This window comes from Leopardus geoffroyi, chromosome E3 (assembly GCF_018350155.1).
Source record: "Leopardus geoffroyi isolate Oge1 chromosome E3, O.geoffroyi_Oge1_pat1.0, whole genome shotgun sequence".
Taxonomy (NCBI): Eukaryota; Metazoa; Chordata; class Mammalia; order Carnivora; family Felidae; genus Leopardus; species Leopardus geoffroyi.
This window is the reverse complement of record NC_059340.1, coordinates 5,870,737-5,898,069: the sequence shown is the minus strand read 5'-3', so window position 1 is coordinate 5,898,069 and position 27,333 is coordinate 5,870,737. Positions and strand designations below refer to the sequence as shown.

The window sequence follows — 27,333 nt, the reverse complement described above, 5'->3', positions numbered from 1 at the left end:
CTCTGCAGTGTTTCCTATACTCTGTCTCTGTCTGCCTTCTCAGCTGCCCTAAAGATGGGAATCATGCCTCCTCCTGCTTACCAAACACCTTCAATGTGTCCAGCAGTCCCTATGCAGCATTTCATTTGATATGGACTGAATTATGCACCCCCCCCCCAAATTTGTATGTCAAGGCCCTAACCCCCAGGACCTCAGAATGTGACTGTATTTGAAGACAGGGTCTTTATTTATTTATTTTTTAAAATTTATTTATTTTGAGAGAGAGAGAGAGGATGTGCACGCAAGTGCCAGAGGGGCAGAGAGAGGGAGAGAGAAAATCCCAAGCAGGCTCCGTACTATCAGCATAAAACCTGATGTGGGGCTCAAACCCACAAACCGTGAGATCATGACCCGAGCGGAAGTCAGAAGCTGAGTCTACTGAGCCACCCAGGTGCCCCAAAAACAGGGTCTTTATTTTTTTTTTTATTTTTTTTTTTCTTCAACGTTTATTTATTTTTGGGACAGAGAGAGACAGAGCATGAACGGGGGAGGGGCAGAGAGAGAGGGAGACACAGAATCAGAAACAGGCTCCAGGCTCTGAGCCATCATCCCAGAGCCTGATGCGGGGCTCGAACTCACGGACCGCAAGATCGTGACCTGGCTGAAGTCGGACGCTTAACCGACTGCGCCACCCAGGCGCCCCAAGACAGGGTCTTTAAAGAGGTGATTAAGTTAAAATAGAGTCATTAAGGTGGGCTCTAATCCATTCTGGTTGGTGTCCTTGTAAGATGAGATCAGGACACAGACACACAGAGACCATATGAGGACAAAGGGAGAAGACGTTTGTCTATAAGCCACTGAGAGAGGTCTCAGCAGGAACCAATCCTCTTGATACCTTGATCTTGGACTTCCGGTTTCCAGGCTGTGACAGAATAGATCTCTGTTGTTCAAGCCTCTCAAGTCTGTGGTATTCTGTTATGGTGACCTGAGTTAAAGAATATATCTTTTTTTTATTTTTTTAACGTTTATTCATTTTTGAGAGACGGAGACAGAGCATAAGTGCAAGAGGGGCACAGAGAGAGGGAGACACAGAATCTGAAGCCGACTCCAGGTTCCAAGCTGTCAGCAGCCCCAGGTGCCCCCAAAGAATCTATCTTTTTTTTTTTTTTTTTTTAATTTTTTTTTTTTTTTTTCCACGTTCATTTATTTTTGGGACAGAGAGAGACAGAGCATGAACGGGGGAGGGGCAGAGAGAGAGAGAGAGGGAGACACAGAATCAGAAACAGGCTCCGGGCTCCGAGCCATCATCCCAGAGCCCGACGCGGGGCTCGAACTCACGGACCGCGAGATCGTGACCTGGCTGAAGTTGGACGCTTAACCGACTGCGCCACCCAGGCGCCCCAAAGAATCTATCTTTTAACCCCCCACAACAGCCCAGGGAGGTGGGGGACGTGAACAGCAGGGAGTAAGAGGTCTGGTGAGGTCAGACCCCCGCCCGGGACAGCCTGGCAGAGCCCCCCGAGCCAGTGGCTCCAGCAGAGTCGGTTTCTTTCCTGGGATCGTTCCAGGCTGGACAGGCGGTGCCCGCCTTGGCTGGGGTCTCCCTCCACCATGACCTGTGGCTGAAGTTGTTTCTCCTCCAACTACGCCCCGAAACACTGTGTCCTCGGTGACCACGTGGGCTGGATCGATGCCTTTGTTTCCCGATTCACGAACTGTAGGCGGCAAGAACGAGAGCGGGGCAGCCGGGCCAGGGTCTGAGCCAACAGCATTGCTTAGGTCAGCGAAGCACGAGCCAGAGGGTCCCTGGAAAGTCTCGGGCACTCGATGGTGGCCAGTGGCGTGGCTTAAAGGCTAAGGGACGAGGCCAGAACAGCCGTGTCTCATCTCGGTGTGTGGGTCTGAACCGGAGGTGGTGGCAATGTTACAGCACAGACAGGGCCCGTCTGCTCCACACTGAGCCCTTTGTCGACCAAGGCCAGACCTCTGGCTGCTGGCTGCGAAAATTCCAAGTGCTTTAGGAAGTTTCTACTGGTGGAATTTATAGTTCACATTCATTTTCAGACCCCCCCCAGTGATAAGCAACGGGCGCCTGTAGCCTATACCAACATCCCATCAATACCTACCTCCCCAGGAGCTCCAAACATTGTGTCTCCTTCCCGGAGACCTTAAAACCCCATCAGTATCACTGTCCCCATGGGTTAAAGAGAAGGCAGGGAAATGTTCTTCCTTCCTGAATCATGTTATTTATTATTGGTTTTCCTAGTGGTTCCTGCTTCCTGGAGACAGCATCATCACGTGTATGCCTGGTATGTGCTTTCTTTCCTGGGGGCTGGGATGCTGGATGGTAAAGTCAAAGACTGGGACTTCCCCTTGGAGAAGACAGAGCACTTCTGCTGCGTTGCCCCCAAGAATCCATCATAATGCATCAGGCACGATTTCGTCCGTGGAGTTTGGAGTGGAACAAAATTGCTTACCCATTTGTATTTCAGTCATGTGCAGGCCGTTCCTTCATCTGTAACATCATCTTCAAATAAAAAGGAGAGTGCTGGGCATGCCCCTCCCCTCTCTCGATCTTACACACAGCGCACACACATACGTTGCAGGCACTGAGATATTCAGAAGTGCAATGTGCTGGGAGTCAGACCTACCCAAGTTCGAACCCTGGGCCCACCACCTACTTGTTATACCAGCAGGCCCAAGGAAGCAGAGACCACCGTGACAGCCTGGGAGAGGGCCCGTCACGACAGAAGCCCGAGATAAGGCACTGTCCCACAGCCTGGGGCTGATGAGACCCAGGAGCCAGATGGATGGGCCTAGTGGTCTTCCTCTGCTCCTGCTGAGCGGGGGAGGAGAGTTGCGGGGGGGGGTTGTCCAGTGTCTTTGGCCCTCAGGGTGGGAGGCAGGTACTGGAAGGAGAGATGTGACACAGGATTGTCAAAGAAATGGCAAATGCCAACACAGTATGTGACCACCCAGAGCTCTAATGGAGGGTTCAGAATCTTGGCTCCATGGTGGGTCTTAGGCGTCTGTAAAATCCCCAAAACCATTTGCAACGGTGTGTGTGTGTGTGTGTGTGTGTGTGTGTGTGTGAGAGAGAGAGAGAGAGAGAGAGAGAGAGCGAGAGAGAGAGAGAGCACGTGAGTGCATATAGCCACGTGCATCCCGTGGGGAAGAGCATCCAGGACTCTCATCAGGGTCTCACAGTGGGTCTGTTGCCACCACTCTCCCCAAAAAGGCTTAGAATCACTGCCTGAATCACCTCCATGGCCACCCGGGGCCCTGCCCGCCGCGCACCTGTGCGAGGGTGGTCTGTCTGCCCCCATAAACCCCCACACTCCATTCTTCACACAGCAGCCAGAGGAGCCCCTCGGAAAAGTCACAGATCTTGGCACGTCCTGCGCATAAGGCGTCCCTAGATTATCCCTTTCTTTTTGCTAAGGTCCGTACCTTCCTCCATGGACGGCAAGCCTCCTGACGATCCTGTCCCTTCTCAATTTCTGTCCTTTGTCCTACATTCTCTGCTCCAGCCACTCACAATCCCCTGGGTGCCCCATCTTGGGGGGAACCAATACTCCAGGTTTCCTGATACCATGGGGCTTCCCAGGTCTCAGGGCTTTCAATGCTGAACTGGGACAGTCCCAGCAAACCAGGACAGCTGGTCACCCTAGCTCCATTCTCTCCTTCCCCTGGCATCACTGCTCCCTCCTCATTAGCAACCAGCCACCCTACCCACCCCGAGTTACGTGCCCCTCATCTGTGCACCCAGAGAGCCCGTCAGAACACCCACCCAGATGAACTGTAGTTGCTTATTTAATCATCTCTCTTCCTGCTGCCTTATTCACGGCAGCATCCCTGAACCAAACACATGACACAGATTAGCTGAACGATATGTGTGGTCGGGGCAGGAAGGAGCGGGTGATTCCATGCTGAGCAACCCTGATGTTCCCTCCCTGCCTGGGGATCTGCCTTGCAGCTCTGTAGCTCTGGCATCAGTCAGGAACATCTGACTGCCAGCAACAGAAAAACGTTCCGAACACCGTAGGCCTCACTCACTATTAGGGGGCTTGAGGCAGCTGAGAGTTGAAAGGGAAGCCGGAGGGGGGTTCCCCACAGGAAAATCAGCCGGTGGGTGGAGTATGGCAGGCCTCACCATAACTATGGGATTCGAATTTCAGGGACGCGGCATCACATCAGCATCAGGGCCAGAGCAAGTAGGGGTGTTGTGACTGATGCTCCCACAGTATTAGTCCACGATGGCTGCCATTAAAAATATGACAAACTGGGGGCACCCGGCTGGCTCAGTCAGTAGAACACGTGCCTCTTGATCTCAGGGTTGAGAGCGCGAGTCTCATATTGGATGTAGAGCTTACTTAAAAAAAAAAATACCACAGGGGAGCCTGGGTGGCTCAGTTGGTTAAGCATCAGACTCCCAGTCTCAGCTCAGGTCATGATCTCGTGGTCTGTGAGTCCAAGCCCTGCATCGGGCTCTGTGCTGACAGCGTGGGACCTGCTTGAGATTCTCTCTCTCTGCCCCTCTCCTGCCCACTCACTCTCTCTCTCTCTAAATAAACTTAGAAAAAAATGTTTTGAATACCACAAACTGAGTGACCTACACACCAGAAATGTACTGTGTCATAGTTCTGGAGGCTGAAATACAAGGCATCGGCAGGACCATCTTCCCTCTGCAAGCACTGGGGGAGGCCCGTTCCCGGCCTCCCTCCCAGCTTCTGGTGGTTTCCTGCCTTGTGGTAATATCACTCTAGTCTTTATGTGGCAGCCTCTCTGAGTTTGTGTGTCTCTGTCTGATTTTCCCCCTTTTACAGGGACACCAGCCTTATTGGATTAAGGGCCCAGCTACTCAAGTATGACCTCACCCTAACTGATGACATCTGCAATGACTCTATTCCCAAATAAGGTCACATGCTCAAGTACTGGGGGTTAGGACTTCAACATACCAATTTAGGGAGGGGGAGACCACTCGAATTATAATACCCACCAAGACAGAGGATAGGGAGAAAGGACGTCCCTCATAACCAACTGAGGGTGCCATCCCCAGAAAAAGGGAGAATGAAGGCTGGGTGGTTTGACAACAGGTGTCCTGGTGGCTACATGACAGACTCCTTAGCTGATCAGGTGATCAGATGGCAGAGGGCCAGCATGGCAGTGAACACCTTTGTCCCACCCCTTAGGGAGTAAGAACACAGACTTCAGTCAAGTCCACCCAATGCACCCACTTAGCAGTGAGCTAAGTTACGAGCACCTCTTGCTGTCCAGCCCTGTTCAGGCACTGGGCTATGGCAGTAAAGAAGCCAGATGATGGGGCGCCTGGGTGGCTCAGTTGGTTGAGCGTCCAACTCCTGACTTCAGCTCAGATTATGATCTCACGGTTTGTGAGACTGAGTACGGAGTTGGGCTCTGTGCTGACAGTGCGGAGCCTGCTTGAGATTCTCTCTCCCTCTTTCTCTGCCCCGCCCCCTCATGCACACATGCACACACACACTGTCTCTCTCAAAATAAATAAATGAACTTTATATATATATAAAGAAGCTAGATAAAATCCCTGCCCTCTTGGGACTTCTATCCCCGGACCTCTGATGATCCCCTTCCAGAGGGAAGTGGGGCCTCACCTTTCCCACCGGTGTCCTTCCTGCTGTGGTATCACTGCTCTGAGACAAGATCCCTATGACACTTCTCCTGGTGGGGCGGGGGCGGGCGTGAGGTGGGGAGACAATGGCCACATGAGGTGTCAGCCCCTACCCCCACCCCCTCCATCTGTTCCCCCCCCCCCTTGTCTTTGTCTCTGGAACTAAAACAGGAGGTGAGTTTATCAGACACAAATTGCTCAAGGACCTCATTCATTTTGTGCAGTAATTAAATAGAAGCTGTTTGGAAATATGATTATAGATGGGCCCATCAAAGCAAATTAAATCTTTGAAGAGTAATGGCCTAATTAGCTTCCAGATTCTGCCATTAAAAAAATCCAAATGCCCTATTGTCCCAAACCAGGAAATATCTGGGCCCAGCTGTGAAAGGCATCAAAGGTGGTTGTGGATTCCGAGGGGAAAAGGGACTGAGGGTACGGACCCATTTATCAAGATTAACCTGGCTGGCCAGACCTCTGTTCCTTGTTTATTTATTTACTTGCTTCACAGGATCTTCTCGGTGGACATTTGTGCACAAAGCATGCACTCTGGGAGTTCTTGGCTCAAACTCCTGGCCACCCCCTCCCTCCCCTTGCTGCCCAGACCCTGGGCTCAGCCTCTTTCCTTTCCTTCTTAAAGCTGACCTCACACACCTGTCCCGTTTCCTCAAGACCAAGCCTGTTTCCGCAGCAGTCTGCCCCACGCCAATCCTCGTCACTTTCAGTTTTCCCACTGACCTTGGAGATAAGACCGACGAGGCTCCGTGAAGTTCTGGGATGTGCGGGAATGTCTCTGGTCCTGTTCCTGGGTGAGCCTGGACTTTGAGTAAAGGATGCCCCGTGGGCCCCGGGGCTCCTCTCTGCCCAGCTTCCCGAGGTGGGGCGCACGCTGCCCTTGGCGGTCACCCTTCGGCTCCCCTCTTACAGTAGCTGTAAACGTTCCACACGTTCCCACGCGGAACAGCTCTTTCCTCCCCGGGCCAAGGCCCCGGACACGTGTCCAGGCCTAGCCAATCAGAACACTTGATTTCCCTGGCCAAAGTGATTGGTCAACGCTGGGCATGTGACCCAAGCTGAGCCAATTAGAAACAGCGTTCCATGTGGGCTTTCCCGTAGACTGGCTGAGCCGAAGTTGGCGTTTGGACCACCGCGCGCGGGGGAAGTCGCCCGGCAGGCCGGAACCCTGCACCCTCCTGGTCGGGAGGGAGACTTCCACGGACTTTTGGTTAATACGTGAGCCTTTCATTTTTCGCTTCTTCCGTTTGAGTTGGAATGCCTGCAGTCGAAACTGCTCGAGTTCAAGCTTCTCCCTTTCAGTGCCCCCAACCCAATTGCCAGCACATTGGCAGCCTCATGGGGCTCCAGCTGGGGACCCCCTTCTTTGCCCCCACTGCCCAGGACAGTGACTGTTTTGAAGCTTCATCCCTACAGGTCCCCTCACAAGCAGATAGGACTCCCTCTGCACCCCCGAGATTGGGTGCTAAGACCCGTGTTAGAATTTTATTAGGAGAAACACTTGTGGGAAAAACTGGGGTCCCCTAAGCCCACGATGTAGGGTGAACCCTGAGGGAAGGCAAGAATGAGGGAGGGGCTGTGGGGTGGAGCATCGTAGGGTCTTGGCAAGGCTGTCGGGGAGGCCCGGAGTCCTCAGTCACCAGCTGGGAGCAGCATGTCCCAGAGCACAGCACTGGGGGTCTTGGGTCAGTCCAGCTCCCTGCAGGGGGAGGTCTGCGAGGAGACTCTCACGCTGGGGGTCTTACCCCTCCCTTTGCAGGATCCCCAGGCTGGACCCTGAGGAGCAGGGCTGAGTGTCAGGGTGCCCAGCCTGAGCTGCTCCTGATGGGGACCCTCTGTGCACCAGGGGCTAGCTCTGACTTGACAGCAAACTGTATCTAATGACACTTGTCTGTTGCTAATAAAGGACTTTGGAGCCTCACTTATTGCCTGTGTGTTCCCTGCATCGGATGTAACTCGCTGAGCTCAGTGTCTTGGGCTGTAAAAATCTCTCCTGGGGGTGTTTTGTGGATTGAAGTCATTCACCCACTCATTCATTCATTCTTCATTCACGTGTTCATTTGTTCCTTCACTCGCTTGCCAGGTGCTTTGGGTGGCCAATTGGAAATGTGGAAATTGGAGTGAATGAGTGGGTTTTGGGCACTGCCATCATGGAGCTAGAGAGTCTAGGGGGGAAGACTGATCAAAATAAAGCAAAAAAGTAACAAAATGATTACCACTGTCATGATCAAGAGGGGTTAGCTGTGTGTGTATGCTGGGTGGGATGAAAAGGGGCGAGGGAAGGGACACTGCCTGGGACGGAGTGGTCCTCTCTGAAGAGGTAACATTTATAGCTGACATTCAAAGGATCGGGAATGAGCCCCGGGGGGTGAGAAAGGTTGGATATGAACAAAGGAGAGGCTGATCCTCTCCCCTCTGGGCCTGGAGAGCTGCAGTTGTGGGGTGTAGGTCACAGAACCACAGCCCTCCAGTGGTGGTGAGAAAGCTAGGCTGGCCTCGCCAAAGGAGACGTCTGGGCCGGAGCCCTCTGAGACTCAACCTGGGTGCCCCATGTTTGCTAGCAGGTGGCAGAGGGAGAGGGGACAGGGCTAGCCTCCAGCAAGAAGAGTCACCAGCCTGGAAGTCCCGTGGGTTCCTTTGACCAGAGCCTTGAACTACCTACCTTCTCCTCATCAAGTCATTGTAGATGAGAAGATACAACCACCACTGATTTAATAACAGCTTGGGGCAGGGGGCAAAATACTGCATCAGAGATGATCATTGGTCGTGAGATACATGCAGATTTCAGGAACATGAAAATATGGGAGGAAACAGAATCTTACAATCAAGGAAATGCAGAAATTGTGGAGTGAATTGTGGCCCCCAAAAGATATACCTAAGTTTTAACACCCCCCCCCCCATAACCTGGGAATATGACCTTCTTTAGAAAAGGGATCTTTGCAGATGTAACTAAGTGAAGGATCTCGAGATGAGAGCATCCTGGATTAACAGAGTGAGCCCTAAATGCAATGACAAGTGTCCTTATAAGAAATAAGAGAAGACACAGGCATGTGGGGGAAAGAGCCAGGACCTGAAGCAATGCTCCTTCAAGGAATACCAAGGATTGCCAGCAACCTCCAGAAGCCAGAGGCCTGGAATGTCTTCTCCCTCAGAGCTGCCAGAAGGAACCAACCCTGCTGATGCCTTGACTTTGGACTCCTAGTCTCTAGACCTGTGAGAGGATGCAGTTCCGCTTTTATAAGCCCGCTCGCCCCCCAGTTTGCGACACTTTGTTACAGAAGCTCCAGGAAACGAATACAGCTTCGAGATGGGGAACAATTTCCCAGAGTTTTCAGAGAGGTATAGAACGGGGCTCTGGGTGCAAAGATGACACAGCCAAAGACGGAGACTGGAGATGTGCCCAGAAACCAGTAGTGGGGAGGCCTGTGTGCCCAGGGCCCTTAGGGTACCTAGCATGGCTCAGTGCTCCCCAGAGGGCAGGCCGGGCCAGGGTTGGACCAGGAAATGACCGTCCCTGGAAACATCTGGAATGGCCAGCTGAGGCAGGGAGGCATCTCCAAGGCCCCACTTTCCTCATTATGATGCAGGACCAACAAACACACATGGTAAAAGTTAATACTGGACACTACATGCCGGCGTATATGTGCATTATCTCCTGTAACCCAGCAAGAGGACAGTCTGTTACTCTCCCCTTTTTATAGCCAAGGAAGTTGACCACAGAGTCATCCAGTAACTTGCCCAAGGTCACATGGGTGGCGAGTAGCAGAGCCCGGAGAGGGGCCTCTGCTCCCATCTCCCTGGCACTGCCGGGGCTGCTGCTAATGACCTTCGGGGCTGTTCCTGGAGACCTTTCTTCCCCTCCCGGGGCCTCAGTCGCCTCACCAGAAGGGAGGACGTGGACTCCAGGTTCTTGAGCAAAGTGTGCACCACAATCAGGGAACTTCTGCAAAACCCACCCGGGCCTCTCCCTGTGAGCAGAGATCAATAGCGTGCATTTTGTACACGTTCCCTGGGTGCCGCTCCCAGGGTGGGTCTCGAGAACCCTCAACCAGGAGAATCCTCTGATCCTCCCAACACCCCAAATTCCTCCCCAGGAGGCAGCTGGAGCGGAGAAGGTTTGATTTATTCATGTTCATTACGGGTTAGCTTTGCAGAGCTGTGGGGAGATGGGCTGGCAGGCCGGGTTGCAAATGAAAGCCAAACACATTCTAAATTATGAAATGCACAAAAAACCCCGGAAACCAGGCTCTTTCATTCAGATCCGGAGGATTGGATGCCGTATCCCTGGCAACGAGGGTTGAGAAAAACAAGTCTTTCTCCCGCCAGTGTGGAGAGGCCCAGGCTTCCATGTTAGGACGGGACGCAGGGCCTTTCTTTGGCCTCCTGCACTCGGCTCCGACACTCCCTCTGGATCAACCTTGTGTGTGATTGTTGATTTGTGGGGCTGGGAGGGAAGCCAGAAAACGGTGCAATTGGAGAAACTTTCCGGACACGGCATGAAAAACGCAGACCCGAGAGTCACGTTGATCTAATTTCCGCAAAACTGTTGCAAACCAATTCCCATTCCCCGATTTCCTTAATCTTTTTGATAAATGGGCCCTATAATTACATCTCCGTTCGAGATGTCCAAGAACAAAGACTTCAAGCCTGGGAGGTAAAATAGTTGCTTTGTCATCGCATTATTCAAAGGCGACAAGGAACACGTTCAGGATAAATTTTGCTTTTCGTTTAATTTACTCCGTATTGATTTTCATCGGTGCGATTTAAGCAATTACCTCTGAGCTAATTCTTAGTTAAGAAGAAGTTAAAAGTTGCACCACAGGGACGTTAAGATCTTGGAGCTTCATGATATGGACGGAGCCATAGAGACCGGGGATGTAGCTGCCACTTGTCTCCGTTGCCACAAGGTAACGATCCCGTAAAATGGCACAGGTTGTGAGGGGAGGGGCAGCCGCTGTTCGAAGAGGAGGTCCACGGCCCACGGATGTGGCGTGGGGCTCCACATTATAGGTGGATACCCTGAAACACCAGAGGGTTCAGTGTCCCGAGATGGGTGGGAACGGTGATCTGCTCTGCAGGATACCCCGCCCCCTTAGCGTATGGGTGGATGGGGCGGGTCAGGGATTCACAGCCTGTGAAATCATGGTGAGTGGAGGTATGGCCCCCGGAGGGAAAGGGGAGAAAGCCTGGAGGTACAATAACAGATGCCACTTAACGAGCTGTGCTGGGAAAGGCAGCCGTTTGGTCCCTGCTTGGTCACATAAGGATGGACCCTGGCCTGGAACCCTTCTTTCTCAGGAGGTAGGGAGCCCGCGCAGGCTGTGAAGGGATGATCGCCTCGCATGGGGGGACCTTTACCTATTTCAGACCCAGTGTGTGTTCCTTCGTTCTGCTCGAGCGTGCGGGTCAGTGGCCCTCAAGCGTGCCCGCCGCCGTCTGTATTTCAGACCCTACACGGGATGGGTTGGGGCCCTTCCACTGCAGCAGGAAGTGGGGTGCGGGCAGCCCATGGGGGACTGAGGCACCGCAAGGGGCTGGTGCTTGTGCATCTGTCCTCTCCAACCTCGCTGCGAGTAAACCCCGCCCCACCTGACCATCTGAGCTCAGTGTGTGTGTGTGTGTGTGTGTGTGTGTGTGTGTGTGTGTTCTCCGTGGTCTCCGTCGTGCACCGGTCTCTTCCCTGGGTGGTACTTACTGCCTTCAACTTGGCTGCACGTGTGTCACACTCTGTCCTGAGGCACCGCCTGGCCGCCCAGTGACGCGCGAGAGACAGGCACCCTCTCTCATGCTCACCCGCACTCTGTGCTCCTGCTTCATCACAGGAAGAGACCGAGGCTCAGGGCGGGATGTGGCTCGAGGCCCCCCAAGAATCTTGTGGACACAGTCAGCGTTGGGTGGCGCAAAAGTAGGAAGGCGCCTTCCAGGTGGGGGACAGGCACACGGGAGACCGGCAGAGAGGGAGCCACGGGAAGCAAAGGGCAGGGGTGCAATCCACGAAGGAAGGGCAGGGCAAGAGGGGGGCTCTCCCCAAGGTCAGGCATTGACCTTTTCTCTCGATCTCTAAGACAGTTCAGAGGCTTGGAGGAGGCCAGGAATGTTAGGGAGGGTCTCCGCCCACCGGTGACCCACTGCCCGTCAGCCAAACCTCTGCCTGGCTCTGTAGGGGTCCAACTGGAGGAGCCCCAGGGAGTGGGGAGAGAGTGGACGCCTGCCCCCTCCATAGCCCCGACGGGGGAGGCGTTGAGGCTGGTCCCTGGCCGTGCAGGAGTGGGCCCGCTTTCTCTGACCAAGGGCAGGCAGCGAGTGGCGGCCGGGCAGGGTTCGCATCGTCCCCGGGGGCATCTCCAAGTCCGGAAAGGAGGCATCAGGGTGGGGGTGCTCCACCTACCAGGTCATGTAAGCACAGGGCCTTTGTGCTGAGGCTTTTCAAAGACTAAGAAAACATTTGAAACCGGGAAAAGCTATCGCTGGCTGTGCAATATGGAAAAGAAATTGCAAAATCCAAATCAATACCAATTTAATTAAACATCTACAAAATGTCAAAAAAAAAAAAAAAATAGAGGCACCTGGTGCTCAGTCAGTTGAGTGTCCGACTTCAGCTCAGGTCACAATCCCAGGGTCGTGGGATTGAGCCGGTGTCGGCTTGAGATTCTCTCTCTCCCCCCGCCTCTGCCCCTCTCTCTCTCCCCCAGCCTCTGCCCCTCTCCCTCGTGCTAGCTCTCTCTTTCTATAAAATAAAATAAAATAAAATAAAATAAAATAAAATAAAATAAAATAAAATAAACCTACAAAATGTCACATCCTGGCTGCTGGTCAGCAGGGATGCAGGTTGACTCCCAGGTGGCTGCTTGTCAGGGGTACTGAATGAGGAGCACGGGACACGTAGGTGCTGTTTCCTGAGGCCACCGTAACCAGTTACCACAAACCAGATGGCATAAAACAATAGAAACGTATTCTCCCACACTTCCGGAGGTCAGTGTTCCAAAATCAAGGTGTTGGGAGGGCCACGCTCCCTCCAGTCTCTAGGGGGTCTCCCCCCTTGCCTCTTCCAGCTTCTGGTGGTTTCCCGCCATCCTTGGCATGTTTGTGTTGGCTGCTTCACTCTGATTGGTCTCTGTCTGTGTCTTTGCACGGCCACCTTCTCTGTGTGTACTTTTTTCTGTGTCATGTCCTCTTCTTATAAGGACACCAGCCATCGGATTCAGGACCCACCCTAATCTAGCATGACCTCAAATGAGCTCAATGACATCTGCAAAGACCCTATTTTCAAATAAGATCACATGATCTGAGGTTCTGGGTGGATGTGAATTTTGGAGAACATGCTATTCAACACTCTACAGCCTCCAAGGTAAGAGTAGCTAGGGGCCAGGAAGGACGGGAGTGGTCTTAAGGGGAGGGACAGGGCTGTCCCTTCAACCTCTGAGATGAGGAATAGCGTTGGCCCTGCCCAGGAGCCAGCCCTCCTGGCTGACCATCACCCTGAATGCCCCAGGGGCAGGGGGAGGTGGGAAGAAGATTGAGAGGGCAGAGAAGATTTCAGGAAGGGACGGTGGGGACAGGGAAATGGGGCATATTTGAGAGCAAGGATATACTAATGACAGAGATAATAAGAGTCAACATTCTTGAGTATTTATTTATTTATTATTATTTTAAAAAAAAATTTTTTTTCAACGTTTATTTATTTTTGGGACAGAGACAGAGCATGAATGGGGGAGGGGCAGAGAGAGAGGGAGACACAGAATCGGAAACAGGCTCCAGGCTCTGAGCCATCAGCCCAGAGCCCGGCGCGGGGCTCGAACTCAGGGACCGCGAGATCGTGACCCGGCCGAAGTCGGACGCTTAACCAACTGCGCCACCCAGGCGCCCCAACATTCTTGAGTATTTAATGTGGACAGCTCTGTCCTGTTACAAGTTCTAAGTCATTGAGATTTCCTACCTGCCATAGAAAACAGGTACTGTTGTCATTACCATTTTATGGAAGGGGACCCTGAAACAAACTTGCTCAAGGTCACGTAGCTAGTAAGTGGGAGAGTGGGATTTGAACCCAGAACACTGGCAGTCTGGCTCTCAAGCCTGTACCCATTCACACGGCCCAAGGCCGTCTCTACATGGAAGATACAGAGGCAGTTTGGATGGGGGGAAGGCGAGGGGAAAACAACCCCCCTTCGCCCTGAGATGGGGAGCGGTGGGGAGGAGCGAGTTTGGGGTGTGTTGGGGGCAGGCAATGAGAGAATAAGTCCTTCTGGGACATGTTGAGTAGGAAGGGCCTTGGGACACGACGGCCACGGCTCGGTAAGCGGCCAGGCCCTCGGGGGAATTGGAATTTGGGTTTGGACAGTTTGATGGGAGTTTATAGACCGAGAATCTGAATAAAGCAGAATATCCACCCCCCCCCGCCCCCCGCCAAGCCCCACCACCCATACACGTACACTCTTTCCCTCAATAGCCGGGCCCTCACTCCCACCTCTTTTCCTGCTTTCATACACAGCTCCCTTGACAGCCTGCCTCCCTCCGCCCATGGGGACGCAGCAGCAAACGACAGCTATTTTGGGACCTGCTTCATCTTCACGTTATTCCTTCCCCCACTGGTTCTATTCGCATCAGCTACTTGGCACAAGGTTTTGAATTGTTGGTTTTTGCGCTAAATTCATTTCCCAGAAATGTCAAGCATCACCAAGGCCAAGAGCGGGGCATGTGTTGTTCTCCGTCTTTTGTTCTGAGGCTTCTCTTTTCATGCACAAATGCATTCTGTCATCTGGCAGCACATGGGACCCTGTGCCTTGAACTAAGCCGAGAGCTGCGGCCCCGCCTCCCACCCCCACCCCCCAACCCCCACCTCCCAGCCCCGCCAGGGCGGCCTCCTGTTTCAGCATCCTTTTGACATAATTGCTTAGTATTTGACGAGGGGAAAGAGGAGGGGTGGTCTAGGCTCTCCAACCCCGAGGGAACTGTGGAGCCAGGGCAACACCCCGGGGCAGAGCCGGACAGACACCAGCCTGAGTTCCCTGCAAAGGTGGTCGCAGGTCTGTGTGATACGGGGCCAGAAAGGGGCCTCTCCTCCCCAGCCCTCCTCCTAGGCTGTCCTAGGCAGACCTCCCGGCCGCGTGGGCCGGTGGGCAGTGCCGGCCGGCCTTTCTGATCCTTAGACCCTGCTGTCTGCCAACGCAGCACAAACCTGCCTGCTCCTTGGGCATCTTCTTGATGCTAAATCCTGTGTACAGTTATGAACATTAGGGGAGACTCTGGAGAGTTGAAACTTTTCTGATCACATCTACAACAGAGTGTCAAGGCGATTGGCATTGGGAATGTGAGATAGCCCTGGTCCCTCCGGTATTAGTTTTCCTTCTCAGATTCACATTTCTCTGTAAGTGGTTTGGGCTTCCTCTGAGCCTGAACACACAGAACCAGACCTGTCACTTTGGGCCACGGGCCTGGTGAACCTGTCAAGCGGCCAGTCATTGAGGGTAGGACAGAAAATGACTGGCAGGTGGCTCACTGGGGTGTCATCTGCTCATTGGTGAGCCCTTAGAGTATGCGTGAGAGCGGAGGCCATGTCTCAGTATGTAATCATCATCATTGTCATCGTCATAAACAGTCATGTACTTGCTATGTCCCCCCCCTCTGTTGTTGATGTTTTATATGTATTAATAATTAATCCGTATAGTAGTCCTGCTGGTCACCAGCAATGCCTTTGTCCAGGTCACGGTCATCTGCAAGTGTTGTGAGTTAAATTATATCCTTCCAGAAGATATTTACGTCCTAACCTCCAGTACCTGTGATTGTGACCTTATTTGGAAATAGGCTGTTTGCAGATGATCAAGTTAAGATGACATCATCAGGGTGGGCTCTAATCCAATACGACCGGCATCCTTATAAAAGGGGAAATTTGGACACAAAGACGCATACAGAGGGAGGACAATGTGAGACAGGAAGAAGACAGCCGTCTACAAACCAAGGAGATCCCAAAGAAGGGGCCAACCTTGCCAACACCTTGATCTTGGACCCCCCAGGCCTCCAGGACCTAGAGACAATACGTTTCTGTTAAGCTGCCTAAGTTGTGGTTCTTGGTTATGGCAGTCCCAGCAAACAAATGAAATAGCAATCGTTTTATGAAGAAGCATCTCCCCTGGGAGATTGGTAAGGAAGTGGGGGGTGGGCAGAACCAGGAACAGGAGGAAGCCAGCAAGAGTGGGATTTCAGAATCGTGTTGGGGAGCATGAGATGTCATAGAGGGCCATGGAAACAGCCTGCGGCTCATTTTTGCAATACGAAGACCTTACATTACATAAATTGTGACCGGCCCAGAGACATCTGGGCTAAGGGGAAAATAAAACACCCAGCTCCCTGCCTTTTTCCTTGACCTATCCATCCACCCATCCACTCATTCATTCACTCACTCACTTCAGAAAGCATTTATTGAACACCTATTGTGGCTGAGACTTGCCAACTAAGAAAGCTTGAGGGGATTTAAAAAAAACTTTGGGTGAGGGGCGCCTGGGTGGCTCAGTTGGTTAAGCATCTGACTTTGGCTCAGGTCGTGATCACGAGGTTCATGGGTTCGAGCCCCACGTTGGGCTCTGTGCTGACAGCTCAGAGCCTGGAGCCTGCTTCGGGTTCTGGGTCTTCCTCTCTCTCTGTCCCTCACCTACTCATGCTCTGTCTCTCTCTCTCCCTCTCTCAAAAAGAAATAAACATTAAAAAAATTTTTTTTTAACTTTGGGTTAACTATTTTTATTTATTTTTTTAAATTTTTTTAATTTTGAGAGAGAGAGAGAGAGAACATGAATGGGGGAGAGGAGCAGAGGGAGAGAAAGAGAGAGAGAGAGAGAGAGAGAGAGAGAGAGAGAGAGAATCTCAAGCAGTCTCCACACTCAGTTCAGAGCCCAATGCAAGTCTCGATCCCAAGAACCGCGAGATCATGACCCGAACCAAAATCAAGGGTCGGATGCTTGACCAACTGAGTCACCCAGGTGCTCCTGGATTAACTATTTTTTGTAAAAAGTTCTCTATATGGTTATGTCATCAGTTTCATATATAGTATGGTTCGTTTTTTGTTGGTTTGTTGTTGTTGTTGTTGTTGTTGTTGTTGTTTTTATGTTCTTAATTATTTGGGGGCATTTCCCTCCAACCTTGTTGAGTTCATTTTGGATACCAAAGTGAAAACTGTATAAAAAAGGTATAGTCAGAGAAGTACCCCAGCCCCCTTGGGGTAGCCAATTTCATTAATTTTGAGGTTACTGTCTGATGTTTCTGTTTGCAAAAATTAGCCGATATTAGTCAATATATAGAGCTGATTAATATATATATATATATTAATATAATATATATATATATATTAAATTAGCCGATATAGATATATTTCCTTTCTTTCCTATACAAACAACAACCACACAGTAAATACTTTTTATACTTTGCTGTTTCCACTTAGCAGTGTATCCTGGAAACCACTCCATATCAAGATACAGAGATCTTCATTTTTTCCAACAAGTGCATAGTATCCATTATGCGAATGTACCACAGGCTTTTCAGCCACTCTCTGATGTATGTGTGTTTATTACAGATAATGCTGTCATCACTTACCAGTATATCTGTGTAGTATCATTGGAAGTGTATCTTCAGGGTCGATTCCAGAAACTGGGATTGCTGGTTTGGGGGAAAATGCATGAAGTTTTGTTAGCTATGATCAGATTTCCCTCCATGGGAGGGTTGTACCATTGTGTACTCCTACCAGCAATGTATGAAATGCCTGATTATGGGAGGGGGAGTCCTAAGGGGCAGATTTACATAAGAGCTTCATTCTGTGATGCTCTGATGGCATCCCTCTACTGATAGGAAAATCCATCAAAGGGAGGGATGGAAAGCAGAGAGATGTATATGCATTTGTCTGCAAGATGTTTTTTGCTTGTATTAGGCAGGGTGAGGGGCTCCAGAAGAGGTGGGAGTCAAACAGCCTTCTGGTTCTTGCACAAGAGACCCTGTTCCTTAGGGAGACGTCCTGGGAAAACATCCTCCCCCAAACCACCCTGTCGGCTGTTCCCTCTGAGCAACAGTAGAGAGATAGGGAGGGAGACACCACAGGTCTCCCTCGTGAAGACAGCCATGATGAAGACAGCCATGACAACTCTCTGCTAACCCCTAGAATGAGTGAGTGAGGGGGGCATCAAAATAGTTGACATCACCATGAATTGGGGTTTGGTGTCTGTGGATAGACATGGCCATATGCCAGAGGAGGCTCCAGGGTTCTGTAGGACCCCTGCCAGGCCAGAGATGACCCCCTTATAACTGGGAAATCAAGAGAAGGTTTGGGGGTTCCAGGGGAGTAGCCAGGACAAGCAACACTCGGGAAGCTTGGAGGAGAGGCCATATGCCATGTCACAGTCTAGAACGTTGACAACCTCTGGCATGGTACCAGAGCACACCAGCTATTTCAGTTATCTCTTGCTGGGTGTGCTAATTATCTACTGCTGCATAACAAATCACCCCAAAACTTACCAGCTTAACATAATGAACATTTGTTATCTCACTCGATTTCCAAGAGCCGGGAATCTGGGAGTGGCTTAGATGAATGGTTTTGGCTCAGGGTCTCTTGTGGGTTGCAGTCAAGGTGTTGGTGGGGTCTGCTGTCTTCTGAAAGCTCAACTGGGACTGGAGGATCTGCTTCCAAGATGGCGCACTCAACACGGCCGTTGGCAGGAGGCCTCAGTTCCGCACGTGTGGACCACTCCCTAGAGCTGCTTGAGTGTCTTCATGACATGGTGGCTAGCTTTCCTCAAAGTCAGTTGTCTGAGAGACAGACGGGGAGAAGGGGGCGGGGAAGGAAGCAGCAATGCCTTTAATCACTTAGTTTTGGAAGTCACACACAAGAACTTCCTAATGCTATTCGTTAGAAGTGAGTCACCAAGTCCAGTCCACACACAAGCAGAGGAGAGTTAGGCTCCTTTTGGTGGTGGGGCGGGGGGGGGGGGGGGAGTAACAAAAAACTTATGGACATATTTTAATCCACCACACTGTATAACAAACCACTCTACAAGCTGATGGCTTAAAACGACAACCATGTATTTACTCTGTTAACTGGACTGGGCTCAGCTGGAAGTTTCTTCTGCTGGTCTCATCTGGTGTTCCTTGTGTAGCTGCGGTCACTTGGGGGCTCAGTTGGGGTTGAGAATTTCCAGATGGCTTCACCCATATGCCTGGCACTTCGGCTGGGATGGCTGGAACAGCTGAAGGTTGGCTGAGCACACCTCTCACCCCAGCATGGTCTCCCCAGCAAGGTGTTAGAGTTTTAAGAGGGAATCTTTCAAGAGCACAAGCCCTAATCTGCATATGCCCTTTCAGGAATCTGCTTGTGTCAAGCTCCCTTACATCCGTTGGCCATAGCAGGTCACATGGCCAAGCCCAGAGTGGGAGAAAACCGTACAAAAGTATGAATGCTGGAGGTATGGTCCATGGGGGAACCCCCACGTGACTGTCCTCACGCTGGCCATGTGCCAATCTATAGGGGAAGGAAAGAAAGAGAAGGAATGGCTTTTTGGCTAGATCTCCAAGTCTGTCTCCTCTCCCCTCCCATGTCCACAGGATTCTGCTAGGTCCTAATAACATCTGATAAGCAGGTCTGGGTCTTGGGCTCTTGAAACTTTGGTGGAGCAATTCTAGAGTTCTTTAAAAATATGACAACAAAGAACCTCTTTCGACAGAACTGACAGAAGCTTGAATTCTGGGGAACAGAAACATACTCAAAGTTACACCCTTAGGGGAAACAGTTTCCTCTGAGTCTACTGGGAGGACAGGGCTCGGGGGAAGGATTTGGAGGTGATCAGAGTTCCCCTAAAATAGAAGGCAGAGTGGGAAGCTACCTACATGACATGTATGAGTAAGGCATTGGGGCTGGGACTAGGAGGTTGTCTCTTATCCCCAAATAATCCTTTTCCTAATCATGCTTGAGATTCCTCCAGATTATAAACTCATCTTTAAATTGAGTGGGAAAGCCATGAGGTCTGGAGGTTGTCCACACTGTAGTGTGCATTTGTCCTATCCAATTGCTTGTGTATTTTCACTTCACTCCATCCAAGCAAATCAGCCTTTGGGTGGAATGAGGGCCTTGGAATCTGGGCAGCAGATCTCCCCAAAACAAATGCCAGCTGCTTTTCAAGTCTGTCTCCACCTAACCTTCACTGTCTTAATATGTCTCCATCCTTGGTGATATACTCTGTGATTCCAGAAGATTTTCTGGGAAGTACAGTTATGTATTTATGTTGTTGCTTATTCAATTGTCCATCCATCCACCCATCCATCTACCCATCCATTTATCTATCCACCTATTTTCAATAGGCGTTTTTGGTCTATACCTTGGGAGGTCACTATGTGGGCACATGGACCTCAGTGTGACCCAAACATGGCCCCCACTGTTGATGAGCTCACAGTCCAGAGCACGAGTGCACACAGGCCAGTCTCTACCATCAGTGGATGTTCTGTTTTGCCCGATGAGCTGGTCACAAAGAACAGGAGACTCATGAGTGCAGGCTGAAGCAAGATGGTGACTGGAAGCCTTGGGAAAGGCAGGACTATTGGGCCTATTGGGTGGACTATTGGGTGAGCCTAACCTGGTGGATCTTCTCATTCTTGAGAGGCATCATGAGACACTGACCACCCTTGGTACCCTGGAGCCAGACCACCTGAGTTCACTTTCTTACTCCTTTACCAACTCATGGTGTTCTCTTCAGCAATTTACTCACTGTCCTCATCTATGAAGTGGGGATTCATTCATTTATTCCAAATATATTTACTGAGCACCTACTATGTCCCAGGCCTATTCTAGGCTCTTGGGATCTGTGAACAAGAGGGAGAACCATTTCCGCCCTTGTGGTGCTTACATTATTTTGGTGAAAAAGACCATACGCAGTAATATTGTAAATGGGTAAAAAATAGAATGGGTAAATAAATAAGTACACATAAAAATCAGTAAGTGAATTAGAAGGTGATGGGTATCATGGGAAAAGAAAAATATCAAGCAGCGGGGGATGGAGAAGGGGAAACAATTTGAAGTTTTAAAGAAGGATGATGGTCATTGTTCCATATCTAGGCTTGGGTGGTGTTTACCTGGATGTATTTGTCAAAACTCATTGAATTACACACTTAAGCTCTATGCCTCTCACTGCCTGCAGATCACACCTCAATAAACAGAGCATTTAAAAGACAGTGCTCAGAGTAGACCTCGTTGAGACAGTGGGGTTTCTTTTTTTAAAGTTTATTTATGTTACTTTGAGAGAGACAGAGACAGCGCAAGTGGGGAGGGGCAGAGAGACAGAAGCCCAATCAGGCTCTACGCCATGAGCACAGAGCCCAATGTGGGGCTTGAACCCACCACCCATGCGATCATGACCTGAGCCGAAACCAAGAGTCGGACGCTTATCCCACCGAGCCGCCCAGGTGCCCCGAGACAGTGGGGGCTTCTAAAAAGGAGGGGGTAAGGAAAGAAGCGAAGTAGGTGAAACAAGTCACAACAGGCAGAGGGAGCGGCTAGAATAGAGGTGCCTACAAAGCCACCTGGCGCTCCAAGGACTGATCACACCCACTTTGGTTGATGGATGGGTCAGCTTGGACCAGAAAGGACAAAGAGATGGCTCTCAGAAGCCCCTTGAGTGAGCGACAGGGAGAAATGTCAGACCCTCTGATATTGTCATTGTTATTGCCGTTAATGAGGGCATGGGTGGGGGTGGGGTTCTGCCACTTTCTAGATGTGGGCACTGTCTTTCCCTGCCTTCCGGCTATGACCTGGGATCCTCCAAGAGCCTTCCCCACATTTTCTGGGGTTGGAATGTTTTCTGGACATCACAGGAAGAAACTTCCATTATGTAATATTCTGTGATCAGACACAGTGGGTTGGATTTGAGGTTTTAGGTTGTATCTGAAGCAAAAGCAGCTTTCATTTCTAAGCTTTATTGAACTTTGTTGTGCTTTTTTTTTTAAAAAAAAATAATGACCCATCTACAACTTCTGAACAAACTATAATAAAAGTGACAAATATTGGTACACCGCACAGAGATTGTCACTTTGGATTTACTGCCCCTCCAACTTTTTCTGGCGAGTCTCACTAAATTTACACTTTGGGCCTTAATCCATCACTCTATCTTTTAATGCAACATCTAATCTCACTGCTTCTTTTCTTCCTTTAATACGGTTTCTCTTGAGGTGTATTTGCAGGACTGATTTTTATCATTTGTAATGTGGTTAAAACAACGCGTTGGCTATAAATCAGAGCCATTATTGGGATGCTTGAGAAGTCGTGTTAAACACAATAAATTTAGTGCCTTTGATTTTCTGGGAAATCTGACAGTAGAAAGAATAACCGAGGCCCCTTTGAACTCTGGGGATGGGAGAATCATTCCTTCAAGGTGAAAATCGAATGCTTTCTCCAACCTCAAAACCTCCATTCCTTGAGACCAGGATTCAGACTGATATCAAGCAGTGGGTCGGTAGAGTCCCCTGGGAGCCAGATAATCTTGGTTTGGATCCCAACTCAGTCACTCATGTGCTCTGTGACCTTTGGCTAGTCACACAACCTCTCTGGGCCTCTTTCCCACTTTTAAGATGGAAATGGGTTGCTGCCTCCAAGGTTATGAGAAGTAACAATCAGACCCGTGGGGTGTACCTAGTACATACATGTTTGTTTACTAAGATGATCCCTCAGGAGTCAAGGCCTCCCCTCTGAGTTGGCCCCTGGACTTGACTCCTGGAGGAAAAAAAAAGCAGCACCAAACATCAGTTGAGTGGAAGCCTCCAGGGTCCACACCTGCAGCCCTCACTCCTCCGACAGGGTGGAGGAGGGTCCACGTTCGGCTTTTTGCTCCAACTCGGAGCCAGATGCCGAGGATTTCAGGGCTCCCAGGCCCCTGTCCCTGCTTCTAGTGCCTTCCCTAAGGTGACTCAGAATTTTCTGGGGTCTCCAGGGAGGTTCCTGTCATCCCCAGTTGCATCTAGAAGGAAACCCACTCCAGCCCACAGCGCTGTTTACAAGAGCTAGGTTGTCCGAGGCCTCTCTTCCTGTCTCCACTCCAGACACCTCAGCCAGCCCCGCATCTTACACAGAAGAGGGAGGCTCCCACAATGGGCATGAGGCGTGCCTGTGTTCCAGGCAGACAGGTGCCACCAGCCTGGGTTCATCATCGGGGTCCTGATATCCAGCTCCCGACGGCTTTGCATGGTCCCAGCAAGACGAAGACGGGACTCCGCAACCACCCCCACGCTCACGGCACACCGAAACAGGCACGTTTCAGGACCAGACCATAACATAACTGCGGTAAAACCCGGATGGAGGCTGTCCACCGGACACGCGCGTATCTCTCTATCCTCCCCTCCCTCCATTCATTCACCTGTCATCCTGAAGGCTCCTACCCTGCACCAGCCTATGGACCAGACCTGGGATGCTACTTCTCTGGCTACTGGTCTCCTTGCTGTTTGCACACATGGAGGCATGCTGGACCTCGGGGCCTTTGCACTGGCTGCTCCCTCTCTCTCTCTTGGATGCCCCTCCTCCTGGACTTCAACACAGCAAGGAGTGTCCAGTCTAGGGGAAGGCCAGTCTGGACACAGATGACCCCACTGGGCTGGGGTCAGGGAAGGTTGAGGGGCTGGGAGTCCAGAGCGGGGAGAGAGGGCTCTGCCTGAGGATCAGGGGCAGGTTTGAACAGGCAAGGATGGGGCCTGGGGGAGGAAGGGCCTTCCCTCCCCTCCATGCTCCACTCATGTTCTTCTAGACCCTCCTCCACGTGTTTGCTCACTCCAAGCCCTTCAGCAGGCGCCCCCAGAGCTTCCGGTCACCTTTCCGAAGCCCCTGGCCCTCGGGGTCCTGTTTGTGTCACATCTTCTCTAAGAAACGGTCTCTGGCCCAGCCTAGCCCAGCACCTTCCTTCCATCCTCTCCAACTGTGAAGTCCTGAGGTGGCCTTGCGAATGGCCACATGGGTGATGGCATCTCTTACAAACCCGCCCCTATTTACTGCAGACCCGAGTCGCTCCTACAGCCCTGCCCCGGGTGGGGAGGAAGACGAAGGGGTGGGGGACTCAGGTGAGGTTGCCCTGCTGCTGGAAATGAGGCCACCTCAGCCTGGGAGCTCCTTCCAGAATCCACACAGCTGAAATCAGGGTGATAAATGGTGCCCGGCATTGGTAGCAGCAAAGACGTTGGGGAGCATACATTTCACAAAGAATTAGTCACTCTAAACTGCTTTATTTAGTTTGAACTTAGAATAGTGCCTAACTTATTCAGCCAGGGAGGGGGAGGGAGGGGGCAGGAACGGGTTGCCAGGCCCTGCATCAGCCTGAAGGAGTCACGGGCGGGAAAGTGGTGACATCTGTCTGGGGGTGGCCGTTGGTAGCTTGTGGGCCGCCTGGATTCCTTCTGAATTTGGTAAAAGCCCCCGGGGATGTGAGCGGGGAAGGCACGACTTGCATCAGGAATGCGCCCTTTCTTTCTACTCCCGCGGTGGTGTAGACGCAGGGAGGTGCCGGCATTGCTGCGGCCGAGAAAGCTCTCCCCACCCCACCCCCTGCTCCAGTGGCCCATCTGCCTGCTCGGCTGTGCGGCACGACCTTCCTGGGCTCCCTTCCTCTCGAAAACTCAAAACTCGGCCCCTCCAGACGCCGCTGGAGCTCTGTGAGCTCAGTCCAAGCCCCTGGGAGAATTTCTCCCCCTGGCTTCCTGGACTGCCTTCCTACCCTGCAGGCAGGTTTCTCTATCACTCCCTAAGTCCTAACCAGGCCCCAGGGTTTGGGCTTTGGACCTCTCCCTCCGCTGCACTCCCTCAATGGCCCCCGAACGCATCCCTCTGACACCTGCAGACCCACACGCACAATCGCCTTTTTGACATTTTCACTTGGGTGTCTGAAATTTTCCAGCCCCAAACTGAGTTCCCAGCACCTCCCTGCACCAGCCCGAGCCCTGCTGAAGGATGTCTCCACCTAGGTAACAGCCTCTCCAGCCACTCCACACTCAGGCCCCATCCCTGGAGACCTGCCTGACTTCCTTTCCTTGTTCACACCCCCTGCCTAATCTGTCCTTCCAAATGTATCCAGAATCCACCCTGCTCTGCTCCCACCCGGTTCCCAGCCGTCCTCCTCAGCTGCATTTGCATTTCCCAAGTCCACCTCTGTCCCCGCAATCTAAACTCAGCAGGCAGCCAGAGGGAAAGCACCAGGTGGGGCCCTGCCTCTTCCCCTCCCTTTTCTGTCCAAACCCTCTGAAGGCTCACCTCACAGAGGGAAGTTCTTACAAGGGCGGGCAGGACCCCACTTCCAACCTCTGTCCTCTTTGCCTAAGCCCCATCTGCGACTAGTCTCCTTGCTGCTGGAACACACGAGGCATGCGTGACCCCAGGCCCTTTGCGCTGGCTGTCCTCACTGGTGGACCCTGGTCTCTGGGACATCCAGCGGCTCGTTTCCCTTCTCCTTCAAATCTCTGATGGCGCTTCACCTTTTCAAGGAGGTCCACTCTGGCCCACCCCCTTAAGACCCCACCCCCACCCCGCTCCCATTCTCCAGGTCCCTATTACCTTCATCTAGTTTTAAATAGCATTTACTATCTCCTAACACACCATCCAACTCACCTAATCGTTACCTTTACAATTAGTTATCCCTGCTAGAATGTCCGCTCCACCAAGCCAGGGGTTTGGGCTTCTCCGTTCACTGCTGTGTCCCCCGTGCCTAGGACGGTGCCTGGCAGGTAGCAGGTACTCAATAAGCGTGTCCCGGATGAAAACATAATGCCAGGAAGCCCCAGCTAGACCTTAGGAGAGCCTGTGATGAGCCTGTGTTTGAGCCACGAGGCCGTAGAATTTAGCCGGCTGCTTGCACGGTTCCCTTGACGAGGGCCAAGTCCGAGGACTCTGCTCGCCCACGCCCGGGCGGGTTGTGCTGACTTAATGGGGCCGGCTGCCCCCCCATCACCGTCGCCTGCCGCTGCCGAGGCCTGGCCCCCGACCCGATGGCTGCCTCTGCCGTCTGGGGAGCGAGCACTCTCGCAAAGCTGATGCGAGGGTCGGGGAAGGCAGCAGGCACTGGGAGCTCCGACTTGCAGCTTAAAAAAAATTTTTTCCCCATTTTATTTTCTGTATATATATAAAAAAACAAAGTCCGAGACTTCAGAAAAATGCAAAAATCTAGCGGAAGAAAAAAGAAAGCCCCGAAAAAGGGGAACCGAAGCGGCAGGCTTAGGGCGGCACATCCGCGGACCCCGTGGGGGCGTGGGGGTCGCTGGCTTAGACGAGCCCCAGGTGCGCGTCAGGTGCCGAGCTTTGCCCTCCACACTCTGCAACTGACTGTCCTTGATTCTCAAACGACCCAATGGGTCTCTGGGGGTGAGGTCTGTGGTCTCCCCCTACTCAGCTACCGGTCCCTTTTTTCCTGGTTATAACACCCCCTTTTCCTCCCCTCGTCTTCGGCCGTATGGTTTGGGGCGGACCAGCAGGAGGCCTGGCGAACACGCGATACAGGCTCAGCCCGCGTGTGCCAAGTTCTGGCGTGAGCACGTGACCCAACAGGACGTTGAGCAGATTCCGCGGCGGCCGGGACACGTGACCCTCTCGGCCAATCAGTGCTAGCCAGAGTGATTGGCCCAGAGGCCGGAACAAGAATCGGTTGGTCCAAACGGAGCAAACCCCAGGCATTGCTTCCTACGGGTCCGTGCCTCAGAGCTTTCCCCGGCTGGGGAGTGAGCTCACCAGGTGCCAGGAGTTAACTGGATGGCCGGATGCGCAATGGTGGGCAAACAGCCCAGCTCCCTCGCCCCTCAGGCAGAACGACCCTGGGGCACGTGCTGAACAGTCTCCCTGGCTTCCTCAGTGGGCTTAACCTCCAGGTGCCCGTAGGGGCAATTTGCTTAGCAATGTACTATGCTGAGTGTTTCCCTTCCCTGTCTCACTTCCTACCTCCCAAAACTCCCAAATAAAAGATTTTCACTCAAATATCTGTCTCGGGATCTGTGTTAGGGGAGTGCAGATTCAAACACAGGCACAGAAGAAGGAGCCCATCCACACAAAACCAACTCAGAGGCTAGTGTGGCCCAGAGAATGAGCCTTGAGCACCAGGCTTGTGCCCCTTGATCCGACTGTGCCTGAAGTCCTCACTCTGGATGTTTTAGTAACTTGAATCCTCACATTTTTCCTTCTGCTTAAGTAATGTTTGAGCTTGGGTTTCTTTTACTTGCAATGGAAAGAGGGCTACTAATATTTCCATATTATTGACAAAAAACTGAAATTAGGTGAGCAATCCAAGCAGATTCTTCTACCCAAGCCACAGCAGCCAAACCTCCCTATGCTATAGCCACTGGCCTCGTGATGGTGAGGGGTGATCCCTCAGGAAATTGCAATAGGGAGGAAGGGGTGAGTGTTACAGATGGGGCCAAGGCAGACGGATGAGAAACGTTTTAGCTTCCACAAACATCTGTTGAGTTTCTGGTGCATGCCTAGCTTGGAGTCTTCAAATTCTGGGTGATTCAGGGGACGGAAAAATGCAATGAAGTTCCAGAAGCTGTGGTGTCAGCTGCTGTCTTCCAGATCTTGTAGCCTTGGGAATGGGGGGCCCTGAAGCTGGGCCCAGCTCATTAAAGTTGTGGTTGGTCTGCAGGCGGGACTGTCCCCTGTCCCTGACTGCAGGCCGCAGCATCTCCTAATGACTCCTGTGGCCCCTTGCTGAGGCTGCTGG

The 27,333-nt window shown here is 51.8% G+C and overlaps 1 long non-coding RNA gene and 1 other non-coding gene across 2 annotated transcripts; one reads left to right on the top strand and one right to left on the bottom strand.

The window, feature by feature from the left end:
• Positions 1–10,349: 10,349 nt before the first annotated feature.
• Positions 10,350–26,186, bottom strand: LOC123589171. The gene is made up of 4 exons (XR_006708205.1): positions 25,239–26,186; positions 18,131–18,421; positions 17,219–17,281; positions 10,350–12,071 (listed from the first exon to the last, which is right to left on the bottom strand). It is a non-coding gene; the product is annotated as an uncharacterized LOC123589171 (long non-coding RNA).
• On the top strand, positions 16,131–16,215 carry TRNAQ-UUG. The gene has a single exon. It is a non-coding gene; the product is annotated as a tRNA-Gln (tRNA).
• Positions 26,187–27,333: the final 1,147 nt, after the last annotated feature.